This window comes from Callithrix jacchus, chromosome 6 (assembly GCF_049354715.1).
Source record: "Callithrix jacchus isolate 240 chromosome 6, calJac240_pri, whole genome shotgun sequence".
Classification (NCBI taxonomy): Eukaryota; Metazoa; Chordata; class Mammalia; order Primates; family Cebidae; genus Callithrix; species Callithrix jacchus.
In genome coordinates, this window is record NC_133507.1 from 85,161,977 (window position 1) to 85,177,471 (window position 15,495).

Here is a 15,495-nt window from a genome sequence, read left to right on the forward strand (position 1 = left end):
ATTCCTGGACCAAAGGAAGCTACTCTGTGCATACATGACAGCCCAGAAATACCAAACAAGAACACACAGTCACCACTGCCACTGTTCCTCTCCTCCCCCACCCCTATCCAATAACTCTTCATACAGTGAGTCTCAGGAGGTGGTATGTAAATATCTCAGCTTTCTCACCTCTCAGATGGGGTCATTCTGAGGTGTGTGTTTTCTACGATATTCCAGAGGTCTCCTGCAGGATTAAGCTCCAGCCACACACAGTGATAGCTAGCTTAATAAAGCACTCTTTAACGGATGACTTCACTTCCCTGGGCCTCTCCCCTACCACCCTCAACTAGTGTTTCCTGCACCTCCCAAATAAACTGCTTGCCCTCATGTCCTTATGTCTGGTTCAGCTTCTGGGGAAACCGAAACTAAGACACTAAGCATTCGGGTTTGCAGGGCTTCGACTGCAGTGATGGTTAGATCCTCCTAGATGGAAAGAAGAAAGTGACAGCATGCTTTTCGTCTCTTCTTGTCTTCTCTTTAGCAAAATTTGCCATATTCAACTGTTTTTACATGTAATCTTAGTAGAGAAATGAAAGAGATTATTTAATAGTTTACACAATTCCTATAATTTGGAATATAAATGCAACATATGTGTTGCTTATGTGTTGGCTCTGTTCTAGCCCTTGATATGTAGGTGCAATAAAGAATTTGAGTGCATAGGGGAAAATCTCACAGAAAGAGCATTGTATCTGCACCTGTGAAGAACAAGTATGGTTCGAGGATATTTCTAACTCTGGGGAGTGATAAAAATGTGACACTATAAGATATACAAACCTATAAAGACACGAGTTAATTTTCAAAATACTCTCTCCATTATAAACTATTCGACAAATACAGGACAGTGCTATTATTATAATGATGACTGACATATTCACGATATCATATGAAATAACCTAAAATCTGCTTCTAATGAAAAAATCGTTTCCTCATGATATATTCCAATTTCTCAATCACCAAATCTTATCAGGGCCTCTTAAATCTATGAAACCTATACCAATATTCAATTTACCTCAAAACTGACTCATAAAAGACTGTCTCCAGCTTGTATTTTGAAGTAAATATTTTAGCATCTGCTTACGATGTCTATCAAAAATGCTTAATAAAACCTTTAATGTGAGGCTTTATGAGTCCTTGATGTTAAATGTCTAGAATAATCTTCCTCTTAGGGATCCTTTCTAACTGCAATTTTAAATTTTAAGGGCTTTTAAATTTCCCTTTTTGTTTGTTTTGTTTTTTTAATAGCAATAAATGAGTCCACTACATGATTACTCTAAACATCTTTGATTTTAAATAAGTTCTCAGAGAAAACTAATAGCTCTAAAATTCAGCACTTTCTTAAAAATCAAATCCATTTCTACATGATGTAATCTCTTTTCAAAATTAATTTTAAGGACTAGAAATTCCTCACCGCTAATTGGTACATTGGGTATAATATGTGTTTTTAGATACAGAGTAAACAATTTACTTTAGTATCAAGGAAACATAGTTAAGATTTTATTAGAATTCTAAAAATGAATAATAAGCCCAGCCCTGTGCTTGTTGTAATAGCTAAAATAAACTTGCTGCTCACACCACGGTGACTTAGCTAAGCTCTTCTTTCATTCCATCAAACTGCATGGGGCAGCAGCTGGGCTTTTTTCCGACACCCTTGGCATGTTTACTGCAGCCGTGTAACTTAGTCTCAGAGGGCTGGGACTGTTGCTAGGGCTTGGACCACACCTTCCTCCTGCTTACCTAAAGCCCATTGGTCATGGTTTCACAATCAGGCAGTTTTGCACAGTGTCAACATAGGGACGTTGACAAAAATATTCTCTGTGTTTCTACAGGTGTTATATTTTTCTCCCCTAGTGACTACTAATCATTCAATTGGACTAAAATGATATATTTTAAAAAACAATATCCTGGCATTGCTGAGAACATGCATATAAGGCCTTGAAGGTCTACACAGCAAGGATTGCACAATAACCCATTAAAATAAACATTTGCAACCACAGATAGCTGGACTGAAATCCTGCTCTGATACAAATAACATCTGGACAACTTTTGTTTGCATCTTCCAGCATAAAACACCCTTGAGAAAAAATAGAAGGAAAGCTAAAAGACAAAGGACCACTAAAGGTTTTATTATGCTGTGGGTGTGGTGCCATAAATTTGAGGGGGCTCTCAGGCCACAGTTGCCAAACCTGAATTTAAACAGCATGTTGTTTTTAAAGTTGTAACACTGGTGAGGAACAATTCGGTTTTCTTACATAATTAATCCAGTGTGAAATAGAGTGACTGGAAAACATCCAGTGGTTTAAAAATAACTCAATTATTTATAAGTTCCACAGTACTATAGGATTCCACACTAAGGAGAAGAAAGTGAAACATCTTGGTACCAAGCAAGGGCTTCAGGAAGTCAACATAAACAATCTCATAGTAAAAGATTATTCTGAGGCCAAAGACACTATGGTTTCCTTAGATTATGGATCAGGCTAGCGAGCAGGAAAAAGTTTTCTTCCTTGACATTTATATATGGCTGATAGATATTAGTATATATTACTAATACCCAAAGAACTGAGCAATGTCAAGTGCGGGTGTTAGGCTACAGGGAAGAGAAGGAAGAGGGAGGAGGTCTGGGAAAGAAAGAAAAATGAGCCTCTTTTATAAGATCTATATAACATAGGCCATGAATCATACATGACAGTGAATGGACTTTAATTTCTAATGTTGTTCTTTGATGTGAAGCAAAATAATTACAAGCTGAAAGATACTAGAAAGTATTATATTCAATATAAAGATAAAGAAATTAGCCATAAATAAACCCTTCTATAAAATCTCATGCTCAGGGCGGGCTCACAGCTAGCAACATACATTTGTGTCAGCTACAGCTGTCTGCTAAACAAAGGGAATGAAAGTTTGCTTTAGTAATATTAAAATCTTGCAAAATATTTCACAGTTGTCTCAGGCATTTTTTGCTCTTTTTTTTTTTTTTCTATTTAAACCCATGTGAGAGGTGGCAGTGATCTGAAAGAGCCAAGCCAATAGTTAGATCATGGATCTGTAAGGTGCCTTTAAAGGTCTAGAGGGCTTTACTAAGTCATGTGATTTACCTTAAATTCATCTATTGTTTCAGCGAGAATACAGAGATAAATAAAAGAAGGAAGGAGATTTTTTTTGCATTTGGCCACTCCATCGACTGTGGGTCTAGTATGCTCCAAACTTACTGTATTTGTTTCTTTATCCTTGGAAACAAACAAATACAAACCACGATTGTTCAATTTATTTACTAGGCTAAACAAACATGGTTTCAATGTACTAACACCCATGACAACAAAAGTAGATGTCAGTTATTTAAACAAACCATTAAGTTGAGAACAGAAATTATTTCTTAAAAATTTATTTGTTGCTGATTCATGAATATAACCTGATACATCAATTTTAGTAATTCCACTATAAAAAGAGATTTTTTTTGTTGTTATTTTTGAGAGTTGTGACAGTGGAAATATTGAAGGAAGATAATGGGAGAATTACAGTTCCAGGTGGTTGGAGTTACAATATCTAACTGCTATTAAGTGAAATTGTTTTAGCTGTAGTCCTGGTACTAATAACTGGGAGATTACTGCTAAAATAATTTTACAAAGTTTTTGACTAAGGACCAAGTCAGTAAATAGGCTCATGACTACCTTGTTCCCTGACAGTTCCATTGCCTTGCCACTTTTTCCTGCTTTTATTAGTATCAAGCCAATGCCCGTTATCCAGCCATCAGTGGTCTGTTTCTGTAGTTGATCTTTTATTTCACTTTCCCTATCCAACTCAAAAAGGCACAAGCATATCAAGGCTTCTTTGATGGCACTGAGTCCCTGAAGCAGCAAAATCCTTCTGGAAATAAACTAGAACAATTCCACTGATGAGGTCAGTGCATCATTTATGCATGTGAAAAGAGAAGAGAAACTGAACACTGTGCAAAAAACTGTCTATTTGCTCATTCTTTGAAATTTTTTCATATACTCATTTATTTAAGTCTTACCTGTGCCAATGATGTTAGTTATTAGGATGGAGATACAACGTATTGCTTCTGGGGTGGGATTTAATGATAAGTGTTACACAAATAGGGGAAGCCATGACTCTTACTAAGGAAGTTGAAAATGGCTTCAAAGAGGGTAAGACATTTGAGGTGGGTCTCGAAAAATGAACAGGATGCATTTGGTGAGGAAGAAGGAAATAAAGCATTCCAGGTAGAGAAAAGATCATAAGAATAAAGAGGCGTAAAACTGCATCATGCTTGGGGAAAATGTCACTGTATGGTGTGACTGGAGGTATGTGACATGAGATACAGCAGAGATAAGTTGGGACTATATTGTAGAAGAAGCCATGCCAAGGAGTTTTCTCTCAAGGCAATGGGAAGAATGGAGGATTAATGTAGAGTGTGAAATAATCGGCTATGAAAAGATGAGTAAAACTTGCTCATTTGTCTTAAAGAAAGGAACAGGCTATTTTAGCAGAAATTGCTACATTCTATTGTAAAGTGAATTATTTCTCACCTTAGCAGTGAGAAAAAGATGGCAGCTCATGAGGTCCAAGCCAATTGTTTCTGTTTCATCATTCCTTACCATCCACCCCTACCTTCTCTTCTGTTCATGATTTTCCAGCATAGATTTCCTTATCTACCAAAAAAAAAAAAAAAAGACTTTAATCTCTATCTGTCTCCTCCAACAGCAACAAAAAAAAATTAGAAAATCCTTGATGTTTCAACCTGTGGAGACTAGAGCTGTACTCCCATGAGGAAAGTGAAGTGGTAAATTAGGTATTGATCCAGATTATGCAAGCCTCCTTTACCCTTCAGCACCTCAAAAATTATCTTGCCTTTTTTAAATCTCTATACTTAGTATAAAAGAAACACTTTCCTAACAGATTATTCCTTCACATTTTATTTTGTATTATGTAGCTACAGACTTAATAAGCCTATATGAACAAACTTTCTGGCACTTTGCAGGGGAAGCACTAGTTCTTTAAAAAAAAAAAAGAAAAGAAGAAAGATTATTCCAAGATAAAATGCTAGCATTATGACCCACGCAGACCACCTGGAATTCTTTAAACCATTACACTCAGTAACAATTCTTCTCATGCAATGTAGCTTGTACTTCCTAATTTCTCAAGAGATATTTACTTGGACACTAGCTCTTTGTTTTCAACAGTTTTCCTGCCTTTGCAAATTAATCCCCACCTGTAGTCAAATGCTTCCATTTATGAAATCACAACAGATATTTAAGTCATTGGATTAAGAATGGAAAAGTTTATGTAATTTTGGGGATGTGTGAAGAGAAAAAGGATATTTTTAAATGAGCAAGACGATCGTCTTATTGATGATTTTATCATCCTTAAAGATAAAATAATAAAGAAAAGTAACTGGATATTCCTGGAACTATGAAAGTAAAGCTGAAACTACATTTTTTTAAAGGCAAATGGAAGTGACTGGTACAGATCTTCAATGGCCTTTATAATCATCAGAATCATTCATTCACTCTGTACTCAGTATAATATAGTACCACCAAAGAGAAGGCTAAAATGAATGAGCTAATTATTAGGCTCCATTCTGCTAAGCTACTATGAGATGATTCAAATCACATGCATCTACCCAGTGACACAGAGAGCAGAGTCACATGAAAAATCTGTTACTGAATTTAAATTAGATTTTATATGGTCAAACTGAATTATTCGGAACCCTAAATAATTTTTACAACAAATGATGCCTATAATCGACAGTTAGTCAGTTAACCAGATAATTGTCAGTTCTCCAAGTTCTTCATGTTGTGAAAATTTAGATGGCTTATTGTGGAAGAGGACCATAACCTGCTCTCTCCTGTGCTCTGTTTGAGAGGAAATAATGAGGCCATGACCTAAAAATAATGAATAAGTGGTGAACTTAAGAATTCCACTTTCAACTCAGAAATAACATTGAAGATCATTAATAAACTACCAAAAACCAGTGAAGGAAGGATCCAAAAGTGTCAGATGTTACCATTTCCAATGATGAAAACTGAGAGTAGTGCCTATCCTTACCAGCCAGATTGGAAAATCTCATGATTACTGGAACATTCGGTAGGGAATAATTAGTCCTAGATTGAGCTTTGCTCCAGACCCAACTAACAAATCTTAAAAGGAAGATCCAGAAGAATCAAACTATATTCATATGATTTAACTGTGTGCCAGAATATAGCTCTAGAATAATTATAGAAACATGAATATCAGACACAAAATAAAATAAAATATATGATGACTGTCATCTAATCAAATATTACCAGGCATGGCAAGAAGTAGAAAAATACAACCCATGAAAAGAAAGAAAATCAAACAAATCAACATGGACCTTCCATAGATGTTAGAAGTAACAGATAAGGATGATAAGGTGGAATTTATAATTGCATTGTAAAAGGTAAAGAAAGAGATAAAAATGTTTTTACTACCAAAATCAAACTTGTAAAGACGAAATCTACAATCTCTAAGATGGAATACATTGTATAAGTTGCAGATAAGATGCTGTAGAAAAACAACAATAATAAATTTGAAGACATAGCATTTAAAAAACAAAGATAAAATATATATTTTAAAATAAACAGAAATATTTTTAAAAATATTTATTTTAAAAAAGATTAGGGAGTTGTGGAACCACTTTACATGGCCTAATATTCGTGTCCCTGGTGTCCCTGAAAGAGTTGAGAAAAGAGGATGGACAGAAAAATAATTTGGAGAAATTATGACCGACAATTTTCTTAATTGATGAAAACTGCAAACCTATAGATCCAGGAAACTCAACCAAGCTTAACCACAAGAAATATAAAGAAAACCTCACCAGATTACATTATAATCACATTGCCCAAAACGAGGGATAAAGAGAAACTTTTAAAAGTGCCCAGAAAAAAAAAAGCAGCAAAGATAAGGATAAAGAAGCAAAGATAAGGATAAAGAAGCAAAGATAAAGATACAGCAGATTTCTTGTTAAACCAGTAAAAACAAGAAGACAGTGGACTATCATTTTTAAAGCACTGAATGAATAAATCTGTGGAATGAGAATTCAACACCCAGCAAATCATCTTTCAAAAACAAAAGTAAACTAAAATTTTGCATGTATACAAAGGCTGACAGAATTTGTTACTAACAGGTAGGTAATATAAGAAATGTTAAAGGAATTCCTTCAGGTTGAGTAATAATAAATGAAAATATGTATCTACACAAACAACATCAGAAAAGATAATTACACAGGTAAACAAATTGTTTTCTTAGTATTCAAGCTCTTTAAAATATTATGGACTGTTTAAACAAAAATAATAAAAATATGCTGTGGGGCTTATAACATATGTGTAAGTAGAATTTAAAGCAGCGGTAGTTCATATCTAGGAGAATACTGATAGAAGAATACTATGGTAGAGTTCTATATAGGACTGTAATAAGTTAAAGATATATACTATGAACTATAAGATAATCAATAAAGTAATAAAGACTAGTAGTTAATACATCGAAAAACATATAATGGAATAATACATTATATTAGGTTGGTGGAAAAGTAACTGCGATTTTGGACTTTGAATTTTAAATCATTATAACTAGGCTCAAGCACATCTTTATTTATCAAAATAGGAACGACTACATTTAACACATTTTTGCCCATGAGAAATAAGTTTGTTTATTCCTGCAGCATAAAAATCCATGTGTTCGGATTTGATGATCTCTTGGAAAGCATTTTCTGCATCCTGCTGGTTATGGAAACTTTTTCCCTGCAAAAAGTTGTCAAGATGATTGAAGACGTGGTAGTCAGTTGGCCAGAGGTCAGGTGAATGAGAGATGAGACAAAACTTCATAGCCCACTTCATTCAACTTTTGAAGTGTTGGTTATGAGATAGGCGGACGGGAGTTGCGAAGAGTTGAGCCCTCTCTGTTGACCAATGCCAGCTGCAGGCATTACAATTTTCAGCACCTCTCTTCAGTTTGGTGAGCATACTTCTCAGATGTAATGGTTTTACTGGGATTTGGAAAGCTGTAGTGGTCACAACGGCAGCAGACCACCAAACAGTGACCATAACCTTTTTGTGGTACAAGTTTGGTTTTGGGAAGTGCTTTGGAGTTTTGTATCTGTCCAACCCCTGAGCTGTCATCACCAGTTGTCATATAAAATACACATTTCCTTTACATCGCAGTCCAACAAAGAAATGGTTCATTGCTGTTGCATAGAATAGGAGAAAATGATACTTCCAACAATGATTTTTGTTTTTATTTTTGCTCAGCTCATGAGGCACCCACTTACTTAGCTTTTTCACCTTTCCAATTTGTTTCAAATGCTCAACAACCATAGAATGGTCAACATTCAGTTCTTCCACAACTTCTTGCCTCATTGTAAGATGATCAGCTTCCATGATCACGCTCAATTGGTTGTTGTCAACTTCCATTGGCCGGCCAGTATACTCCCCATATTCAAGGCTCTCATCTCTTTTGCCAGACTTCTTGAACCACTACTGCACTGTACATTTATTAGCAGTTCCTGGGCTAAATGCATCGTTGATGTTGCCAGTTGTCTCCAGTTCTTTGTGGCCCATTTTGAACTCAAATAAGAAAATCGCTCAAATTTTCTTTGTGTCTAACATCATTTCCAAAGTCTAAAATAAACAGCAAATAATAAGTCATTAGCAAGATAAATAAATAAATGCCCATTAAAGTGATGTATAACATAACCAGATTTATTTAAGAATGTATTCAAATGTCAAAGGGCAAATTCTAACAATGCAATTGTTAAACTGCAATTACATTTGCACTAACCTAATACTAACTCAAAAAAGGTGGAAAAATACAGCAGAATGGGAACAAAAAACAATTATTAAATAAATAGTAGATGACAGGATTAAACCTAATACTACCAATAATCATATTAAACAGAAATAAGCTAAAAATTCCAATGAAAAGGCAGGGATTATCAGATGAGACTAAAAATCAAGATCTTACTATAAAATGTCTGCAAGAAATGCATGTTAACTACAGTGAAAAATTGTTTACCATTAAACAGATGAAAGATTTACCATACTAACACTAATCATAGGAAAAATTGAGTTACTATATACATTTCAAAGTAAATTGATTTCAGAGTAAAGAACATAGCCAAGGAAAAGCTGGTCATTTCATAGCAATAATTAAATCAATTTGGCAAGAGGTTATGGCAATCCTAAACTTTGATCTTATTGGTAAGAAAGTTTCAAAACACATGAAGTAATAACTGACGGAACCATAAGAAAAAATAAATGCATTATTATGGTTAAAACTTTCAGTATCCCATTTCATTAACTGATAGAACAAATATAAAATAAGAATATAGAGGAACTAAAAAAAGTACTATCATCCAATTTCATTCATTGAACACACCACTCAACAACAGTCGAATATACATTTTTTTAAGTGCACAGGAAACATTTATTAAGGTGTCCTATTTTCTGTCCATAAAACCAGTTCCAATATATTCACAAGGCCAAATAAACATTGTCTGTTACTACAATGAAATGAAATTAGAAACAAATACCATAAAAATCTCTGGAAAATCTTACAAATATTTAGAAATGATAGATCACATTTCTAAGCAATCCATTGGTCAGAAAAAGAAATCAAAGGGTAATTAGAAAGTCATTAGAAATGAAAAGGAAAACACAACATATCAAAATGTATGGGATGCTGCCAACACAGTTCAAACCATGATAAGCAGGAAAAGTTATAGCACTAAATGACTGGTTAAATAAATTTTCTTAAGTCTTAAATCAATGACTTTAGGGTCTTCTATAAAATACTAGTAATAGGAGCACAATTAAACGTAAAGTAATAAGAAAAGAAAATAATAAAAGAGCAGAAATTATTGAAATAGCAGAGAAACAATTGAATGATCACTTAAGAGATCATATGAATAGCCCTATCTATTTTAAATAGGTTGAATTTTTAATTTAAAAACATTCCAAAAATTTTTTTCATCCCAGATGGTTTCAGTAGTGAATTCTACCATATATATAAGAAAAGAATTGTACCAATTTTATGCAAATTCATTCAGAAATTGAAGAGGGAAAATGATCATAATCATACTATGAGGACAACATTAGTCTGATAGAAACACCAAACTACCTCATTGCAAGAAAACTACAGGCCTGTCTCCCCTTATGGCGTGCTTACAGAAATTCTCATTGAAATATAAGGAAGTCAAATGCAACAATATACAAGCATGATAATACTTCATCATGATGAACTGTGGTTTATCTGAGTGATGCATGATTGATTCAGCTTTCAAAAATCAAACCATGTAATCCACCACATTAATAAACTATTAAAGGAGAAACATACAATCACGTTAATACAAATACATATACATGTCAGTATCTGGCAAAATTCAGTATTCATTCCTAATAAAAAAAATCTTAGCAAACAAGAAATAGATGGCAATTTCCAAAGCCTGAAAACGTGCATCAAGGGAAAACATGCAACTGATGCCATACTTTTGGTGAAAAATTGAGCAAGTCTTTCTCTTAGAGCAAGAAAAAGACAAACATTTTTGCTCTCATCACTTTTATTCTACAATGTACCGGAGATTTTAGACATTTCAATAAACCAAGAGGAAAAAATATTCAAATTAGGAACAAGGAACTAAAACAGTCTTAATCTCAGATGACATGATTGTCTGTGCAGAAAATCCTATAGAAGAAACTACAGAAAAAGCTTCTAACCCTAATAAGTTAGTTGAGCAAGACTGCAGCATATAATTCTGATATAAATTTATAATATACTAGCAACAATCTGCAACTGATATATTTTTTTTAATTTTTTATTAGATTATAGGTTTTGGGGTACATGAGCAGAACATGCAAGACAGTTGCGAAGGTACACACATGGCAGTGTGCTTTGCTTTTCTTCTCCCCTTCACCCACATTTGGCATTTCTCCCCAGGCTATCCCTCCCCACCTCCCCCTCCCACTGGCCCTCCCCTTTTCCCCCCAATAGACCCCAGTGTTTAGTAGTCCCCTTTCTGTGTCCATGTGTTCTCATTTTTCATCACCCACCTATGAGTGAGAATATGGGGTGTTTCATTTTCTGTTCTTGTGTCAGTTTGCTGAGGATGATGTTCTCCAGATTCATCCATGTCCCTACAAACGACACGAACTCATCATTTCTGATTGCTGCATAATATTCCATGGTGTATATGTGCCACATTTTTCCAATCCAGTCTATTATCAATGGGCATTTGGGTTGATTCCAGGTCTTTGCTATTGTAAACAGTGCTGCAATGAACATTCGTGTACATGTGTCCTTATAGTAGAACGATTTATAGTCTTCTGGATATATACCCAGTAATGGGATTGCTGGGTCAAATTAGTTCAACCATTGTGGAAGACAGTGTGGCGATTCCTCAAGGCCTTAGAAATAGAAATTCCATTTGCAACTGATATTTTAAAAATACATTGACAATAGCATAAAAATATAAAATTGTTAGAAATAAATGTGATGAAAAAATGCTCAATATTTGCACACTGGGAACTATAAAATACTGCTGAAGTAAATTAAAGAAAAACTAAACAAATCTGAAATTTGCCATGCCCATTGGTTGGAAAAGTCAGTATAGTTAAGATACCAATTTATAGATTTAATCAATCTATAGACTGAATGTAGTCTCAAGCAAAATCCCAGCAGGGTTTCTGGAGAAATTGACAAGTTGATTCCAAAAATTGCATGGAAATGTAAATGACCTAGAATAGCTAAAACAATATTATGAAAGAAGAGCACATTTGAGGGCTGAAACTACTTCAAGACTAGTATAATGTGACAACAATCAAGACAGAATGATATTTGGCATAAAGATAGACAAATAGATATGGATAACTTATTTTTGACAAGTGTGAAGATCATTCAGTGGAGAAAGCTTATGCTATTTAACAAATGGTTCTGAAACAATTGGATATTAATATTCAAAGAAAAACAAACTTCAATCCTTACCTTGAACCATATTTGAAAAATTAATTCAGCTGGATTATACACTTAAATAAAATATACAATACCATAAAACTTCTAAAAATATCTTTGTGTCATTTGACTAGGAAAAACTACTTTTTATATATAATACTAATAGCATTTATTTAAATATAAAATTTTTAAAAATAAATTGACTATCATAAAAATCAGTTCTTTAAATAAACAGTGTTAAGATAATTGAAGACAATGTGTAGACGGAGAGAAAATATATATCAAACATAAATCTGAGAAAGGACTTTTATTCAGAAAAAAATAAATATCTCTTAAATCTCAGCAATAAGAAAATAAACAGGCTGGGCATGGTGGCTCATGCCTGTAATTCCAGCATTTGGAAGGCCAAAGTGGGTGGATCATTTGAGGTCAGGAGTTCAAGACCAGTCTGGCCAACATGGCAAAACTACGTCTGTACTAGAAATACAAAAATTAGCCTGGCATGGTAGCCAGCACCTGTAATCCCAGCTACTTAGGAGGCTGAGGCAGGAGAATCACTTGAGCCTGGGAGGGGGAGGTTGCAGTAAGCCAAGATGGAACCACTGCACTCCAGTCTGAACAGAGTGAGTCCCTGTCACAAAAAAAAAAAAGAAAAAAAAGAAAAAAACCCAATTACAAATGGACAAAAGATTGAATAAACACTTCATCAAAGGAGATAAGTAGAGGTCATATAATCACCTACATATACCAAAGGTATTAAACATCGTTATAAGAGAAATGCAAAATAATTCAATGATCAATATTACTACAGACTTATAAGAATGGCTAAAATTAAAAAGACTGACCATACCAAGTGTTGATAAGGATTTGGAGGAACTAGAACTCTCATATTATAAATACTGATGTAAATATGTGATACTGATGTAAATATAAAATGGCACACCACTTTGGAAACAATGTAGCAGTTTCTTGAAAAGTTAAATATACACATATCATTCCACTTACCCAGCCATTCCACTTCTACTTAGTTACTTAAGGGAAAAGAAAAGTTATGTGTATACAAAGATTGGTACAATAATATTCACAGCAGGTTTACTTTTAGTAAGCTCAAACCAGAAACAACCCAAATGCCCACCCTAAGGGGAATGCATAAACCAATTATTATATATCCATACAATGGAATACTACTCAGCAATAGAGAGAAATGAACTATTGATACACACAACATGGTTGAATCTCAGATTATTTTTGGTGAGTGATAAAGACAGACAAAAAAGAGTATATTTTTTATTATTTAAAATTATGGCATATTCTAACTAATCTCTAATAACAGAAAGTAAATCAGTGGTTGCCTGAAGGGAGAAAAAGTAGGGAACCAAAGGAAAGGATTACAAAGGAGACATGAGGGAACTTTCTCATGTAGTTTAAAAAACGTATGTAGTGATAAATAGGTTCAACATCTTGAGTGGAATGTCAATTTCACAGGTGTATATGTACGTCAAAACTTATCAAATTGTAGATTTTAAACATGTGGTTTATTATATTAACATTATATCTCGATAAAGCTATTAAGAAACAAAACATAATTATTTTAGGAATGCTCAATGAATACTTAATTATGAATTGTCAATGTCCATAGACTTTCCTTCTAGAAATTTTCACAGTCTTGCAGACTGTGGATCTCTGTAACCAATGTAAAAATTATATAACAAGGTTACATTTTCCTGCCTATAGAAGTCGTATTTTAATGAATTTGGAGCATAGGGATCATTGCATTTCTTGAATTTAGCCCTACTTATTCATGCATGCAATGTTTATACTGCAATATTAACATACTGTGTTGGTTTTGATCTGTTTTTTGAAGACAGAAGAGATCCCCCCACTCAGAAAAGAGATAACCCAAATTTGGTAAGAATCCAAATGGTATTGTGTGACCTAATTAAGTGGTGGGTATTTCATGAGCTTAGTCTTTCACATCTGGCTGTTATTAGATAGCCCTACTTGGCTACCCTACAAAGTAGCATTTGATCTAAGGGCCAACTCTGCCCCACAATTTATTAACGTCTCTCACACTGACTAAATCCACAGGGAGAGGTTGGGCCCAAGAAACCAGGCAACAAAGTAGGAGATATCTCTGCAGAGCGACTAATTCTTTTTCTGTTTGATTTTTAAGTGCATTTTGCCTTGACTAACTTCAAATATTGATTGTTAGAAAGTGGACTGGAAATGTAATGATTGACTGATCGCAATGTATTACATACAACGAATTTTGAATACCACAGAACTAATTGAATAAATGAACGGAAATATTAATATTGAATTAATAGGAATGATCAGAGTGAATTAAACACAGCGGGCCAAATTCTGCCCCTGGATATGCATGCACAATTTCCATTGACTTCAATGGGGGTTTTGTTGTGTGTATCCAAGGGCAGAATCCAGCTTAATTAATTTTTTAATTGTTTTTAAATGGTGAATGAATTGGTTAAAGTGCAAAGCACCAGAGACGACTTCGTACATATTGCATATATCCCTGTGTTTTTAAAAATATGCCTGAAATACATTCTTATAGTCTTACATATATAACCTACCACAAATGTTAAAATTTAAAGTTTGCAGAAAATAATGTAAGAAATAAAAACATGGCTGTTGCATTTTCTTTGTAAAAGGTTAATGCATACAAATTGCTGCAGACTTCTATTTCTTTATATTAAAATGACAAAACTTCGATTTATTAATAAGCTTTTAAAATAAATCTGAAGCTTCGGTGCCCAGGAATCCATCCATGTCCTCGCAACTGTCCTCTAGCTGAACTCAGTAGCTCAAGGTACTCTCTTTACCATAGCCTTCTTGTTTTCATCACCTTCTTAATTTAGTTAAAAAATTATTGGACAAATACTGTGAATACAAAGGTTTATTATTTGATCTTAAGTAACTGTCACATCAGTTTAGTTTTTAGTACTTAAGAAATTGTACTATGGTATCCCTTCTAGATTAAGGGTCCATAATAAGATTTAAAATATGTTTGATCCCCTAATTGATTCCGTCATTAAAATAGCCCAATTCTACTCTACGTCATCACATCCACTGGCCTGCCTCAGGCCATAGTAAGTCAATGACTTAGACCTGAAATGTATAACAATTTGACATAAGACATCATTCCATAATATCATCTACCAAGTAAAGAAAAATAATCTTTTGTGAAATAAGCTTTAAACATGAACAGAAAATGTATGTGCGTGTGTGTGTGTGTGTGTGTGTGTGTGTGTGTATTGGGAATGGAGGTTTAAAGAACTCTCTTGTATAAGGACAATAAAAACAAAAATGATTATACATTTTAATTTTATTTTAATGTATAATTAATATTATACATTCCTTGAGTGATGGCATAGGTAACATTAAATTGACAACTTTCTGTTTTAATTAATAGGGGTATTTTAGAGAAGTTTTAGCTTCACAGCACAAAGCACAAATTCCCATTTGATCCCTCTCTGCTGTCAC

General features: G+C 34.0%; 1 long non-coding RNA gene across 1 annotated transcript in view; it reads right to left on the reverse strand.

Annotated features, from left to right (window-relative positions):
* Positions 1-3,416: 3,416 nt before the first annotated feature.
* LOC144576661 (uncharacterized) overlaps positions 3,417-15,495 on the reverse strand; it is a 201,101-nt gene continuing 189,022 nt past the window's right edge. The window contains exon 4 of the long non-coding RNA XR_013518949.1: positions 3,417-8,669. This is a non-coding gene — a long non-coding RNA (uncharacterized LOC144576661). The remainder of the gene's footprint in view (positions 8,670-15,495) is intronic.